The 14188-nt window shown below is 37.8% G+C and overlaps 1 long non-coding RNA gene across 1 annotated transcript; it reads right to left on the reverse strand.

Moving 5' to 3' along the window:
- Positions 1–68: 68 nt before the first annotated feature.
- Positions 69–13593, reverse strand: LOC124867670. Its single transcript, XR_007038127.1, has 2 exons — positions 13488–13593; positions 69–390 (listed from the first exon to the last, which is right to left on the reverse strand). It is a non-coding gene; the product is annotated as an uncharacterized LOC124867670 (long non-coding RNA).
- Between the last annotated feature and the right edge of the window lie 595 nt (positions 13594–14188).

Genomic DNA, 14188 nt, shown 5'->3' on the forward strand with positions numbered 1-14188 from the left:
TAAACTATATGATTATTAGTGAAAATAATGTATTCAAGTTAAAATAATTTAACTTCAATTTATCCAAACATTTTAAATCTAAATTTATTTACACAGGGTTGCATGAAGCACATGCTATATAAATTTTTACTTATTATAAAATAATAAGACTTTTGGTGTCAGCATTGTTTTAACGCATCAACAGTGTAACAGGTGTCTGTTTATAAGTTAAAGCTATGTTAATGACAGCCTTGCAGGTTTACACCTGCTAACTAGGTTAAATCCAGTCACTGTGACGTCATGGGTGGATCTCCAGTTTCAAGTCCTTTGCCGCCTCCAATAGGTTTTCCTCCAGAACTGTCTTGTACATATTTTGCTCCTTCCATCTTCCAGTCAGGTCAGACAGCTTCCCTGTTTAAGAAAAACATGCCCACATAATTATGCTGCCACCACCAGCTTGCAATTCTCGCTTTCTGGCACACATGGCTTATTGCAGGTAGGCCAGAAAGTTTAGTTTTGGACTCATTTGACCAGATCATCTTCTTCCATGTGCTTGCTGTGTCTCTCACATGGTTTGTGGCAAACTGCAAACATGACTTCTTATGGCCTTCTTTCAAGAATGACTTTCTACTTTCCACTCTTCCTTAAAGGCCAGATTTATGAACCACATAAAATAATACCCATTAAATAAAATCTACCTATCTATCTATCTATCTATCTATCTATCTATCTATCTATCTATCTATCTATCTATCTATCTATCTATCTATAATGTAGGGTTCACGCTACAGTGATATCATATCATGAAAGTAGGGCATTGAAGTTTAAGCGTGCAATGGTCAGTTTCTGATCTCAAACTATTTATTGAAACAAAAGCCAACAGTGGTGGGTATGTCACAACCAAAAATGTCAATGTCTTGTTAACATGTCATGTGACCTTGAGCATCAATTACAGCTTGACAACGACGTCTCATGATGTTCACAAGTCAACTTATTGTCTGCTGTTGCATGACATCCCACTCTTCCTGAAGGACGGCCCTCGGGTCATTGAGGTTCTGGGGTAAAGTTACGAGGTTCTAGATGGTGACTGAGCTGATTCCATAGGTTTTCTATAGGTTTCAGGTCTGTAGAAAATGCAGGACACTCCATTTGAGGTACCCCAGTCTCCTGCAGTTGTTCCCTAATGATGCGACCTTGATGACCTGGAGCATTGTTGTCCATGAAGATGAAATTAGGCCCTTTTTGTTCATGCAAGCTAACAATGACAGAATAAATTATGTTATTGAGGTAGTATGGGCTTGTCACTATACCATTCACAAAGTGTAGGGCAGTTCTGTGTTGACTAGACACATCTGCCCATACTGTAAAACCACCACCACCATCAAAGGCTCATCTGGTGACAGCAGTGGCTGATGCACAGCTCTCATCTTGACGTCTTCAACATCATTTTTGGTTATTGTGTGAACAGATTGTTTTACCTGAGCTGTGGATTTATGCAGAAACCTTTTTAAATGCAAATTTATATTCTTTTTCCTATCTGTACAATACACAGTAAGAAAGAATGCCAAGTGAATTAACTCACTCTGCCTAAAGCTAATGCTAAGTCAGTCAACCTTTAGCTGGATGTATGAGCTGGTTATAGATGTTAGATTTGTTTTTGTAACTTGAAAATCAGATTATTTGTTATACAAGGGTGATGAAAGCTGATCAGAGTACCCCCTGTGAATTCTTGAACTCCTGGACTCTGACTGGTCTTATTAAAATTGAATTCTAATCTGTCTGTCTACTTGCTGTTTTATTTGAATACAAAAGACGTAATGAAGACTCAAGGATTGTTTTTATGTTAGTGTACAAATGGACTTTTTGATCAGACTGGCTTCTTACTGGACATTGATGATTAATTAAACCGGGTCTTGGTCTGGAGTTGAGTAATCAAATAGATAAATTGATCTCCATGATAATTTATGTGACATTCTTTTTGTGAAACTAAACCAGGGAAAGTCCAGCCAGGACAACTGGAAATTTCCAGTTTAATTCCTCATCTAGGTTTTGTTGGCATTGTATGTCATTTGTTGCTCCCTTCATATGCTCTCAGTCCAGTTTCCTTTGCATATTGTCAATGTCTACTTGTTCCCTGTTACCCTAACCTTCTGTTATAAACTTTTTGTCTGATTTTGTTTGACCTGGTTGTGTGATGACCTTGACCTTTTGTGTTTTCTTAGAGCATTTTTATTGTTTCCTGCACCTGTCCTCCATTTTAGCACAGTAGGCATTAGACACTGCATTCTGCCCAAATGTGCATTCAGCAAACCAGTTCCTTCTCAAGTTTACATGATGAAGATAATGGAATACCTTTTAGCAAAAGGACTGTCATAACACAAAATTTCACTGTCCCTAAAAAAATAGCAAAGATATGTAATTAGACCCTAAACAAATAGGTCCTATTAAATAAATACTTGTGCTTGTAAAAGTTTCCTCTGTGCGTTTGTTCAAACTGTGTGCATTATTATGATGAATCATCATAATAATTGATCATCTTTGGGGCCTTACATGCAGTTTTGTCAGTTAGTCACAAGAGGGCAGCAGGCAACTGAGTTCTGCTTTCTGTGCTTTCTTCTTTACAGAGCCTTTAACACAGGTTTCATCGACATGCTAAGGAATAGATTGGTGTTTATTTTTGACAGACGCAGTTATATTACACATTATGAATTCTCGTATCAGCGTTTTTATAGTTCTTGCTATAGTAATTGCTTGGCCATCATAAGGTGGAAATCTCTCCTAAAATATTTAGTTCCTGACTCATACAGTGTGCTTGAGTTGCGCATACTGGGTATAAATGTCTGTGTCTTGGGTAAAAACAGTCATTTAATTTGGATTACATGCAATGATTCACAGATGTTTGTTTAACCCACTCACACATGCAAATTACCCTTTCAATATCTCAGTGTTTCATGTGTTTTCAAAGTACCAGGAAACTTTGCAGTAAAGAATCTGTGAAGTGCATAAACTTTAGGTAAGAAATCCAGTGTTCAAACGAGAACACAATTGAAAAAAAAATTTTCACGCTGAAATTAACTAATTTTTCTCAGATGTAACTAAAGAGATTTTGAATTCATACTGCTCTGTGAATTATAGTCATTTTCTTTGGCATTGGAGAAAAGCTGCCTGGTCATGTCGTTTCCTGATACATAATGACACAGTATGACATAACACACTTCCTCTGACATGTTTAAACGCATTGACATGCATGCAAACACTCATATATAGCAACACTGTGATGGTAGGTGAAAACATTCTGTTTAGAGCTAAGGGTTTTATTACAGTTCTTTCATAAATATATGTTGGGAAAAAATGGTCTTTTGTTAAAAATTATTGCATAAATTCTCAACTGTCAAGGTGGATTACGCATGTCAGTGCTAATGAAATGAAACCTCATGTCACACAATTTGTCACATTGCTCCTTAAAGTCAAAATTAAACTTACCAGAGTAAACTAACCATCTTCTATAGGTATCAATTTATTTCAATGGGATTTTAACTGACAGACCAACAAAAAGAGGTACATAATTGTGTAGAACTAAATGGATAAATGGGTTTTAAAGGTTTTTATAAATAAATATTTGAAAAGTATTGCATCCATTTGTATTCTGGCTCCCAAATCCTTTATTTAGCTCCATCAATCTTTCTGTCATCTTCTTACTGAAGAAAAGCATCCTCACATCATAATGCTGCCACCACCTGGTGTGTTGCTTGGCCTTTATGTTGCTGTTTTTTTCACCAATCTTTTCACAAAACAGCTCTGTTTATACAGACCTAAATTACACACTAGTCAATTAGTTTGGAATAATTTGAGGACTTCTGAAGGCAGCTGTTTGTGCTGAATATTATTTATGGGTATCATAGTAAAGGAGACTGGTTACAAATGTAAAGCACTCTTTTAAAACTTTATTAGTGAAAACCATGAATCATTTGCCTTCCTCTTCAAAATTATGTACTGCTTTGTGGTGGTCTATCACAAAAAAATGACAAGAAAATACAAAATAAGAAGTCTGAAGTTTAAACGTGTGAAAATATTTTTTCACGTCACTGTAATTGTTCTATGACTCCTTTATACACAGTGACTCAGGCTTTTTAAGATGTGACAAAGCTGCACGTTTTCTTTTCTCTCTGATGTATTTCAGAACACAAGTTCTTTAAACTGCTCACACTGGCAGTATTTTGTTATCTTAATGAAGTCAAATGAAAGTGAAAACTCACAGCAGACTCAGATTTCACTGAACAAAAATGTCCAGTTATTTGTTAAGTTGAAAGAAAAATCCCACAATGACAAAATACTTACTTTTTTGCAAGACAAGATATATGGTGCAGTCCAGGTTCATGCAATATTTAAAGAGTTTGCACTGTAGACTTTTATAGACTTTTGTAGACAATTATGAAATAAATAAAAAATTATATAAAGACAGTGAGGGATGTTTCCTGCAGTTGCATGGCTTCTCTTATTTTTACCCCTCCCCATCAGATGGTCACCATAAGTCTGGCAAAGATGTCACAGTGACTCTTATGGAGAAAAAAGCAAAAGAAGAAGTTTATGCAATTTTTGACTTCCCTTTTTTTGTCTGAATGTAAAGCAGAAAAAACAGTAAACAAGGCTTATTAATACTATACCAACTCCAGGAAATGCAAAGATCACTGGTTCAGCATGCATCTGTCTGCAGTTACCACAACTTAAAATGTATATCCGGTGCCACATGGACTAATGACATTTAAAACAAAAATGCTACTGTAAATGACAGCATGATGCGCCTCAGGCCCAAGCTGCATCACCAAAGAGCAAAATTTGGGTTTTTTAACTAACAAAGACAGAAGCACATTTTACAAGAATCTTTGCTGCTTGGTGATCTGTTCCTTATAAAATAATAAGACTTGTGGTTTCAGCATTGTTTAAACACATCAACAGTGTAACAGGTGTCTGTTTATAAATTAAAGCTATGTTAATGACATTTGCATAAAACATTGCATGTTCAGTGACATCATATCTGCATTGTAATATATACATCTATAGATATATCTATCTATAGATATATATATCTATAGATATATATATATTCTGATTACAACTTCTCATGGCCTCTATTGAAGCCCTGCTTTGCAACACAGTTGACTTTGTATTTTAAAACCTGCAAAGCAACAGGTTTTGTGTGTGCTGAGATGTCTGAAGAAAAATAGACCAGATGAAACCCCATAATGACAATCTACTCCTTTAGATAAAATCAAGATCAACTGCTGCTACTCTTGACCTCTAATACTGACAGCTCAAGAGCTGTATAGAGACATTTTTACTACAGTTTTGTACCCTTCTCCTCTTTTAGCTGCACTTCTGAAATATTTTTAAATTGAGGAGGTTTCAAATGGAAATGCTCAATGCACAAAAGACAATTTTTGCCCATCAAGAAGTTCTGACTCCTTTTGGATTTTTGTCTTGTAAGGTTCTCAACAAGATTGGTTGCTATAAGATTGCAAGTATAATTTACCATGAATGCTGCCTTAGATAATGCTAAAGTCCGAAGTTTTGTTTGGATGAATTCTCCGATCTTTAGTGATACTTTTACAGCTAAAAAAACCCTAAATCTGACTTATTTGACCAAATAAATATTTCAACTTACTGATAAGGCCAGGCTGCACGGAGGAGCAGTGGGTAGCGCTGTTGCCTTGCAGCAAGAAGGTCCTGGGTTCGACTCCTGGCCGGGGATCTTCAGGCATGGAGTTTGCATGTTCTCCCTGTGCATGCGTGGGTTTTCTCTGGGTACTCCAGCTTCCTCCCACAGTCCAAAGACATGCCTGTTAGGTTAATTGGTCTCTCTAAATTGCCCTTAGGTGTATGAATGAGTGTGTGCATGGTTGTTTGTGTGTTGCCCTGTGATGGACTGGCGACCTGTCCAGGGTGTACCCTGCCTCCTGCCCATAGACCGCTGGAGATAGGCACTGGCTTCCCCGCAACCCACTATGGAATAAGCAGTATAGAAAATGACTGATAAGGTCTTAGAAACATTGCTTCTCTATTCAATTTGTATATGCATAGACAGGTCCTGATCACTAACAAGGGGTTAAAAAACTTGTAATTGAACACACATTGAGTTATGTAGTAAACACAAAATGTGAAATAACTCTAAACATTTTCATATTTTAGATTTAGAAAACAAAATAGTCACCCTTTGCTTTGATTACTGCTTTGATCTCTTGACATTCTCTCCCTGAACTTCCTGAGGTGGTCACCTGAAACGGTTTTTCAAAGAGCCTTGAAAGAACTTCCCAGCCATTCATTGAGAGAGGTTTATATTTCAGTCATCTTTACTTTAAGGATTGTAAAATATAACATATTTAGTTACTTTACAATATTAGGTTTGCTACATAATTGCATATGGGCAATTTACTGCATTTACTGTTTTGATGCCTTCAGTGAGAATCTATGTGCAATGTAAATAGTCATAAACATAAAGAAACCCACCATTACATAAAATCAATCTATCTATCTATCTATCTATCTATCTATCTATCTATAATGTAGGGTTCACGCTACAGTGATATCATATCATGAAAGTAGGGCATTGAAGTTTAAGCGTGCAATGGTCAGTTTCTGATCTCAAACTATTTATTGAAACAAAAGCCAACAGTGGTGGGTATGTCACAACCAAAAATGTCAATGTCTTATTAACATGTCATGTGACCTTGAGCATCAATTACAGCTTGACAACGACGTCTCATGATGTTCACAAGTCAACTTATTGTCCGCTGAGGCATGACATCCCACTCTTCCTGAAGGACGGCCCTCGGGTCGTTGAGGTTCTGGGGTAAAGTTACGAGGTTCTAGATGGTGACTGAGCTGATTCCATAGGTTTTCTATAGGTTTCAGGTCTGTAGAAAATGCAGGACACTCCATTTGAGGTACCCCAGTCTCCTGCAGTTGTTCCCTAATGATGCGACCTTGATGACCTGGAGCATTGTTGTCAATGAAGATGAAATTAGGCCCTTTTTGTTCATGCAAGCTAACAATGACAGAATAAATTATGTTATTGAGGTAGTATGGGCTTGTCACTATACCATTCACAAAGTGTAGGGCAGTTCTGTGTTGACTAGACACATCTGCCCATACTGTAAAACCACCACCACCATCAAAGGCTCATCTGGTGACAGCAGTGGCTGATGCACAGCTCTCATCTTGACGTCTTCAACATCATTTATGCTCAATGTATATCAAATCTCATCAGAGAACAGCAATGAGGCCCACAGGTCCCTCGTCTAGCATAAATGCTCCCAGGCCCATGACAGACAATTATGCCTGTGCCTGGTGGAGTGGTCAGGTACCCTTGCAGGTCGTCCAGCATGCCGACCATACTGATGTAAACGGTTTCGAATGATCTGGCACGACATGAGTTCCTCTCATCTCCCTTAAATATGCCTGGAGTTGAGTGGCATTCATCATGGGGTTCTGCAGGGCACTGTTCACAATGAACCGGTTATCAGTGTTGGATGTGGCCAAAGGATGTCCACTTCTGTGACTTTCTGTGACTCTTCCAGTCTCTCTGTATATCTGTTGCAACCTGCTGGTGGTACTCTAAACTCAGTGGCCACGTCCATCTGAGAGCATCCTGTTTAAAGCCCAACAATGGTGAGGTACTGATGATCAATTGTTAGGTGTCGTCTTGGTCTCAGGATGTCAGAATGTGAACATCATGATGAGGACTGTTCAATTCCAATTCTGATTGAACTAGGACATTTATTGGTTGATTCATGGATCAAACACCTGTTGTTAATTTTACCGTTAAGCTTCTTACTGAAGAACAGCAAGTTGTGCAAAACGTACTGAAAAATTAAACAGTTGGATTTGTGCATTCAAAAGTTTAAAGAAGGTTCACTTATACATTCATCTATAAAGGCTATACCTCATTTAAGTTCATCCTGAAATTTTACATGAAAGCCAAAAATCCCTAACTGTTTGTGAGTAGTTCATATGTATGTAAGAATGTATATACCATTAGCTCATGTCCTTTTTTAAATGAGAGAATTGTAATTTTGTATTGTGAATAGTTTAATTGCGCACACTTCTCCAGGGCCGGCAAATGGAAAGTAGCTTTTGCTAAGTCAGGTTTAAAGCATATCTTCTCATTGTGAGATAAATGTTTTTTATACATGGTCCCTGATAGATGGCCTGAGGTAAATTTACGTTCCGAAGTAGTACAATAGCAGTATATTTCTGGGTAACACCCCAGAGACATGCCTTTTTACCCTTAAATGTACAATTAGGTACTCTTTTTTTTAAGAGTGTTTATGTGAAGAGATAGAGATTTATTACAGAGAGATATTTTAAATACTACAAGTCGTGATTTTGTGACCAGTTTCCATATTGTGTTTTGTTGCTTGTCTCATTTTAAAGGTCTCCTAATGCCAAAAAAGCATAAAATAAATATAATAAAGGTTTGATACATTTTTGAGCCACAACTGAAAAAAACAAAAACAAAACGTTTTTCCTCTTTTCAAGTGCTTGAGCATCTTTCTAATGCCAAGAACTATATTGCCCGTATCAAAAACTACTACAGTCCCTGAATCATAGGATGCCAGAACCAGATACCTCGTCAGCTGGCAGCATGTACAGCATTTCCCAGGGGGTGGGGGCACTTACATCTGCTGAACAAGCAATGAAGGAAAAAATGTATTCATGAGGCACATGACATAACTTGTTTTCATTCTGTGTTTGATGGGCCCCCTTATTTTTCCCATTAAAAAAAAAATAATAAGACAAATGGGACTCTGCATCCAAGCATATTAAAACTAGATGTTCTAATCAACTTTACCTTAAATATTCAGTAGAAAAAAAACAAAAGTGCTTCGGTTATATGTATTTCAAAAGGTGTTCAAAGGTGTAATTGTATTAGTTTTCAATTATTTCCCAATGTTATAACATGTTATAACATTAAGGTTTAACATTAAGGTTATAACATAAATAAACCAAATTACAGGTTGTATTAAAAAATAAGTATGCGGTGCTGCTATTGCAAAAAAGTTGAATTTATTTCAAGGCCTAACACATCGTTAACAGGGTTACCAGTCATGGAGGGTGCTGATATTTCATAATTGCAGACAGGGTTACTTTGCATTAACAAATATCCAAGATTCTGTGAGCATCTGTTGGCCATGACTCTGGACAGTAAAACCCGACATCCAGATCCATCTCACAAACCGCTCAGTAACCACCTGTCCCTGATTAAGACATTTAAAGTCAGAGGATCCATTTGCCTCTTTGAAGCATGTCAGCAGTATGTTAACATAAGCTCTACCAATCAGCTGTCCCTGAGTAAAGATACAGCTATCAAACAGTGCCGCGCACAAACAAATACTAGAAGGTGCTGAAAAAGTTATTCCTCTTGTGTTTGTAGAGGGATCAGACTTGTAGTCTAAGTGCAAACATTTGTCTTTATGTTTTTAAGCTGCAGGTCTACACCTAAAATATTCCAAAACAAACACAAACATTGTTTCCTAGATACAGATAACAATACATCAAAACTCAAATGCAACGTTGCTTATTGATTGTAAAAGTAATTCACTGTTACAAGCAACATTTTAATCTTCAATGATTTTTGGACTTTTGTAGTTTTATATTATTAGTTAAGGTTTTGTTCCCTCTTACTAACTCTGCACTTGTGCATGAGGAAACCAATGCTGAGCAGATGTTAGCAACTCAGGTTGTTTTGCACCTTTCTCTGCTGCTCCTCTCTTTGACAGTGGATTAAAGTTTGGTGCGTGCAAAACACACCCACTTACCCACACACACACACTTACACACACACACACACTAAACCACAGGCCAAACAGAGGCCCGTGACAAGTCCTGGCAAGCCAGACAAATTTAACTAGGACCCCAACGCTTGTAAGTGCATATTATCAAGTGTTATTGTCACGCTGCTGAGTGAGACGTCCAAAACATCACATGAGACGACTTCAATAGATTTCATCACTGCACTGACTACAACTAAAAAAAAAACGCAACACAAACAAAATGCTTTAAATATGGTTTGCCTGCAAGTTGAAGATGGCATGACTAGCTACCATCAACTAACAGACACCTGGAGTTTGTCTGACAAGTGTAAAATTAGCTCCTAAATTAGTGTAAATAATATATTAACACATATTTTACTTTGTCTTGCTGACAGGACTTTCAAAAATATTCATTCTCTCCATTATTTGTTCACATTTTAACACATTACAACCACCAACTTCTATTTTTTTTCTGAGATTTTAGATGCTAGATCATCACAAAGTAGTGCATATTTGTGAAGGGAAAAGAAATTAATGAATGGCATTTAATTCTGTTTCAACAAATACAAATCTGAAAAGTGCAGCATGCATTTGTGTTTGGCCCCCTTTACTCTGGTACCCTGAAACAAAATCCGGTACAACCAGTTGCCTTCAGAAGTCATTTAATTAAGGCATGAGTAATTTAATCTCAGCATAGATGCCGCTGTTCTGTGCAGGCTTTAGGGGTTTCAAGAAAAAGATTAATGTTTTTGAGAACTTTCCCACAGCCGGCTGTGGGAAACCAATTTAAGTCCTGGTTTGTCATAAGCCAAGTAAGGGACATGGCAAACATGTGTAAGAAGATGTTATTTTCACTTTCAACTTTTTAAAACAAGGTGGTGGCAGCATCATGCTGAGAGAATGTTTTTCTTCAATAGGCACACTTGGCCAGAGGCTTAGGGAATGCAAAATACTATGTGGGATGGAAAACAACACACCATCCTTACAGCCTTCTAACAGTTTTAACATAGTGGTGGCAGCATAATGATGGAGAATCCAAATAATTTATTATGTTTGTCCTGTTTGACAAAAAGTGAAAAAGCTCAAGGGGTGTTAATATGGTTGTCTAGGATTTTTTTTTTTTTATATACATGTGAACGTTGAGTATAAGAAAAAACATGACATCATGAAACAGGAGAAACTCTCAAACTAGGGGCTTACATAATTATCCTAAAGAATTATTCTTGGTTTGTCAGAGTAAGACCTTTTCCAACAAGACAAGATTCTGTATTGGATAACTTTTTTGTGCTCTTGCAACTGCTGACACAAAGCATTTTTTTTCAGAGACCAGCACAAAAATAAGAGGATCCCAGAGGACCAGGGAGGAACAGAGAAGAACATCCAGGACAACATGTAACCAAAACTCAGTGTCTCTGCTGACACTAATAACCCCATTAAAAGTCCAGCATAGGGGGGAAAACAGTTCTTAGTGCACATCTGCAGTGTCCGCTTTCCTCATGTGAGTGAATGGCTTTTTTAAATTTGCTGACAGAGGTTGACTAATTCAGTTCCTGATGCTGCAGCTGCACTTTGCAACCAGTTCACCAGATAATATGCTTTCCCCTCCCTTTGTTTTCTTGCATTTTCATTTCCCATGGTGATGAAAACAAAAAATTTTTCAATTTAGAAGCTATTGGTTTGACACAGTTTGATGCTCAAGCATGCACCTATTGCAAACAGCTTTTGGGGCTTGCACTTTTCTGTGTCACACCTGCTTCATCCTCCTGAGAAATAACGGTTTTGTAAACTCTTGCTTGCCGTTCTCAAACTGATCCTGCAGCTTTGCATAATGAATTTTTCGCCTTGGTTTGTTCTTCTTTTCTTCCATTTCTGTGCACATTTGTTGCTGCAGTCCTTCAAATTCTTGCCTGCCCTGAGATAGCCACTCCCCTGGTTTCTATTTTCTTTTGGGTTTTTTTTTCTCTTGGAGTCCTGAGACACAGTAACCCACTTCCAGTTCCTTCCTCTCTCTGAAGAAGAGTGTGTATAAATGTTAATGTTAATGGTTTCTTTTCTTGCAGGTTTTTTTTTCCCCCTCCAGATCCTATTACCCTTATTTCATACAACATGTTAACCTCTATCAGTGTGTGCATGGTCTGCATCAACCAGCACATAGTTGTCCTGTTTGGGATTTGGAGTGGACAGGGAACTTTGCCATGACTCATTATCAGGGGACCCCTGGCAAGACACGACCCTCCTCTGCATGCAAGGAATGCAAGCTAGATTCACCCCAGAAACTTAATGAAAAGCTACATTCATTCAGATCCACACAACAGAACTTTATAATTGCTTGACTGACAACAGAGTGTAGACAAAGAAAGGCAAAATGATTTTTCATCAAGAGGAACCTGAAACAGATGTCCAATTCTCTTTTTCACCATTTTTAGCTGTGCACATCTGCGTGTTGGAGCTGCAGAAACATTCTTACCAGTTTGGTTTTTCATGTTATTCTGCAACTTTTGTTAAATCTGACTTGCACTATCTGTTCTAAACACAAACTAGCACAGAACTGTCCTTCTTCGTGTGTTTCTTTCTCCCCCCTTTTTTCACCAGTTTTCATTCCGGCCTCTCCTCTTCACCCACTTGTTTTTCTCCCTCTCTACCTTCCCCCCATGGCTAAGTCTGGCAGGTCCACGGGTTCAAAGACGTGCATGCACCAGAATGTAGGTCAGCGATTGGTGCTGAGTTACCGATTAGAAACAGCTGTATGTTTGTAGGCCACTCTCTCTCTCTCTCTCTTTATCTGCTGCAGCTAGAAACTGCTGCACAATCATACAGAGAAATATATTCACTCTGTTGCCCCAAGCCCTGAAAACTTTGCATTTAGTTCCACTTTTTTTCTCATAAAACAAATGGTATCTAGGGAAATTACAAAAGCAAACAATTCTCTTGCACGAGTTTATAAACAGGCCATACTCATCAGTGTTGCATTACTGATCTCTGCAGATACAACAAAAAAATATGTTAGCATGTTGTGTTTTCTTCTCCTCTTTTTTGTTATGGTGTGATGTTAACCTCCACAGAAGTTTGTTGGTCTCCTCTTTCTTAGGATAGTCTTGAATATCTGTGGTTTTGCCTATTGTTTTTTGGATGAAATCATTGTTCAGCTGTTTTTCTTCTGTTTGCCCTGTAAAAGGTTTTTCATGTCGTGACATAAAACCACACACTTCAGTGTATATTATTGGGATTTCAGGTACATCTGCACCAGGAGACCAAACATCTTGCTAATTCTTCTTTGCAAAACAGCTGAAACTCAGTCAGATTCTACAGAAAATATCTATGTGAGCCAATTTATAAGTCCTGCCACAGACTGCCTATTGGATTTAGGTCTCAACTTTGACTGAGCCATTCTAACATATTGCATTTTCTGTGATCTAAACCACTCCTTATCCATGTCTCTAAAAGTTGCCAACAAAAGCAGTCTGGAGCAATAAAAAGGAAAACTTCTATAAGGTTTTAGGAACAAATATAATCAAACTATTGACATATATTACCAGATTGGACATAACATGGCCACCACATGACACCCATTGCCATTGCTCTACATTAAGTCAGGGCTTGTCATAGTTCTATTTTTGTGGTGGACCACAAGGCAGACAAGCACGGAGAAAAGCAGAGAGGTGGTCGAAAACTCCTTTAATTTAAAGCGAGTCCACTTACATGCAGGCGAGGTGCAGGGTGACAAGATTATCCAGTTCAAGGACAAAATCCAAAAGACATCTCATGAGGACATTGAAAAGACATAACGACACCGTGTGGAACAAAGGACGAAGGCAAACTTAAATACAGACAAAGGTGGACAAGAAACAATAGGGCAGGTAATCAGAGGAACAGGGAACAGGTGACACAAGGAGGCTGGGAGGCAGAGGGAGCAGGTGAAACAGATTAACCAATAAGGAGAAACACAGACCCAAGCAGAACAGGAGAAAAGATGACTAGAATAAAAGTAAACAGTAACTAAAGCTAACCTGTTAAAGGAGGAATTGGAGAATAAAGATAAACAGAAGAAACAGAGCTAAGAGGGACCATGAATGTAAAGGGAACAGAAACTGAGTAATTAACAACTAAAAGAGGAAAACTAATGATGAGAGGAGAACAAGACAGGGAGGCAAAAGGAAACCAGAATTGTCAGAACACAAAGTGATGAACAAGAATACAAAACTTAAAACAAGAGCATCTAGTAAAACAAAAACACCAAACCACAAAGTCCAAAATCTCACATCCTGACAGGGCTACTGCAGAACCAGCATCAGAAGTACACAAAACTGTTTTTTAAAGGCCAATAAAGTTCTATGAGTAGAAGGACATTTTCCTTTGACAGTTTGACTTAAATGTAATTCAGATTTGATTAAAATGAAATG

The sequence above is a fragment of the Girardinichthys multiradiatus genome, chromosome 5, assembly GCF_021462225.1.
Source record: "Girardinichthys multiradiatus isolate DD_20200921_A chromosome 5, DD_fGirMul_XY1, whole genome shotgun sequence".
Classification (NCBI taxonomy): Eukaryota; Metazoa; Chordata; class Actinopteri; order Cyprinodontiformes; family Goodeidae; genus Girardinichthys; species Girardinichthys multiradiatus.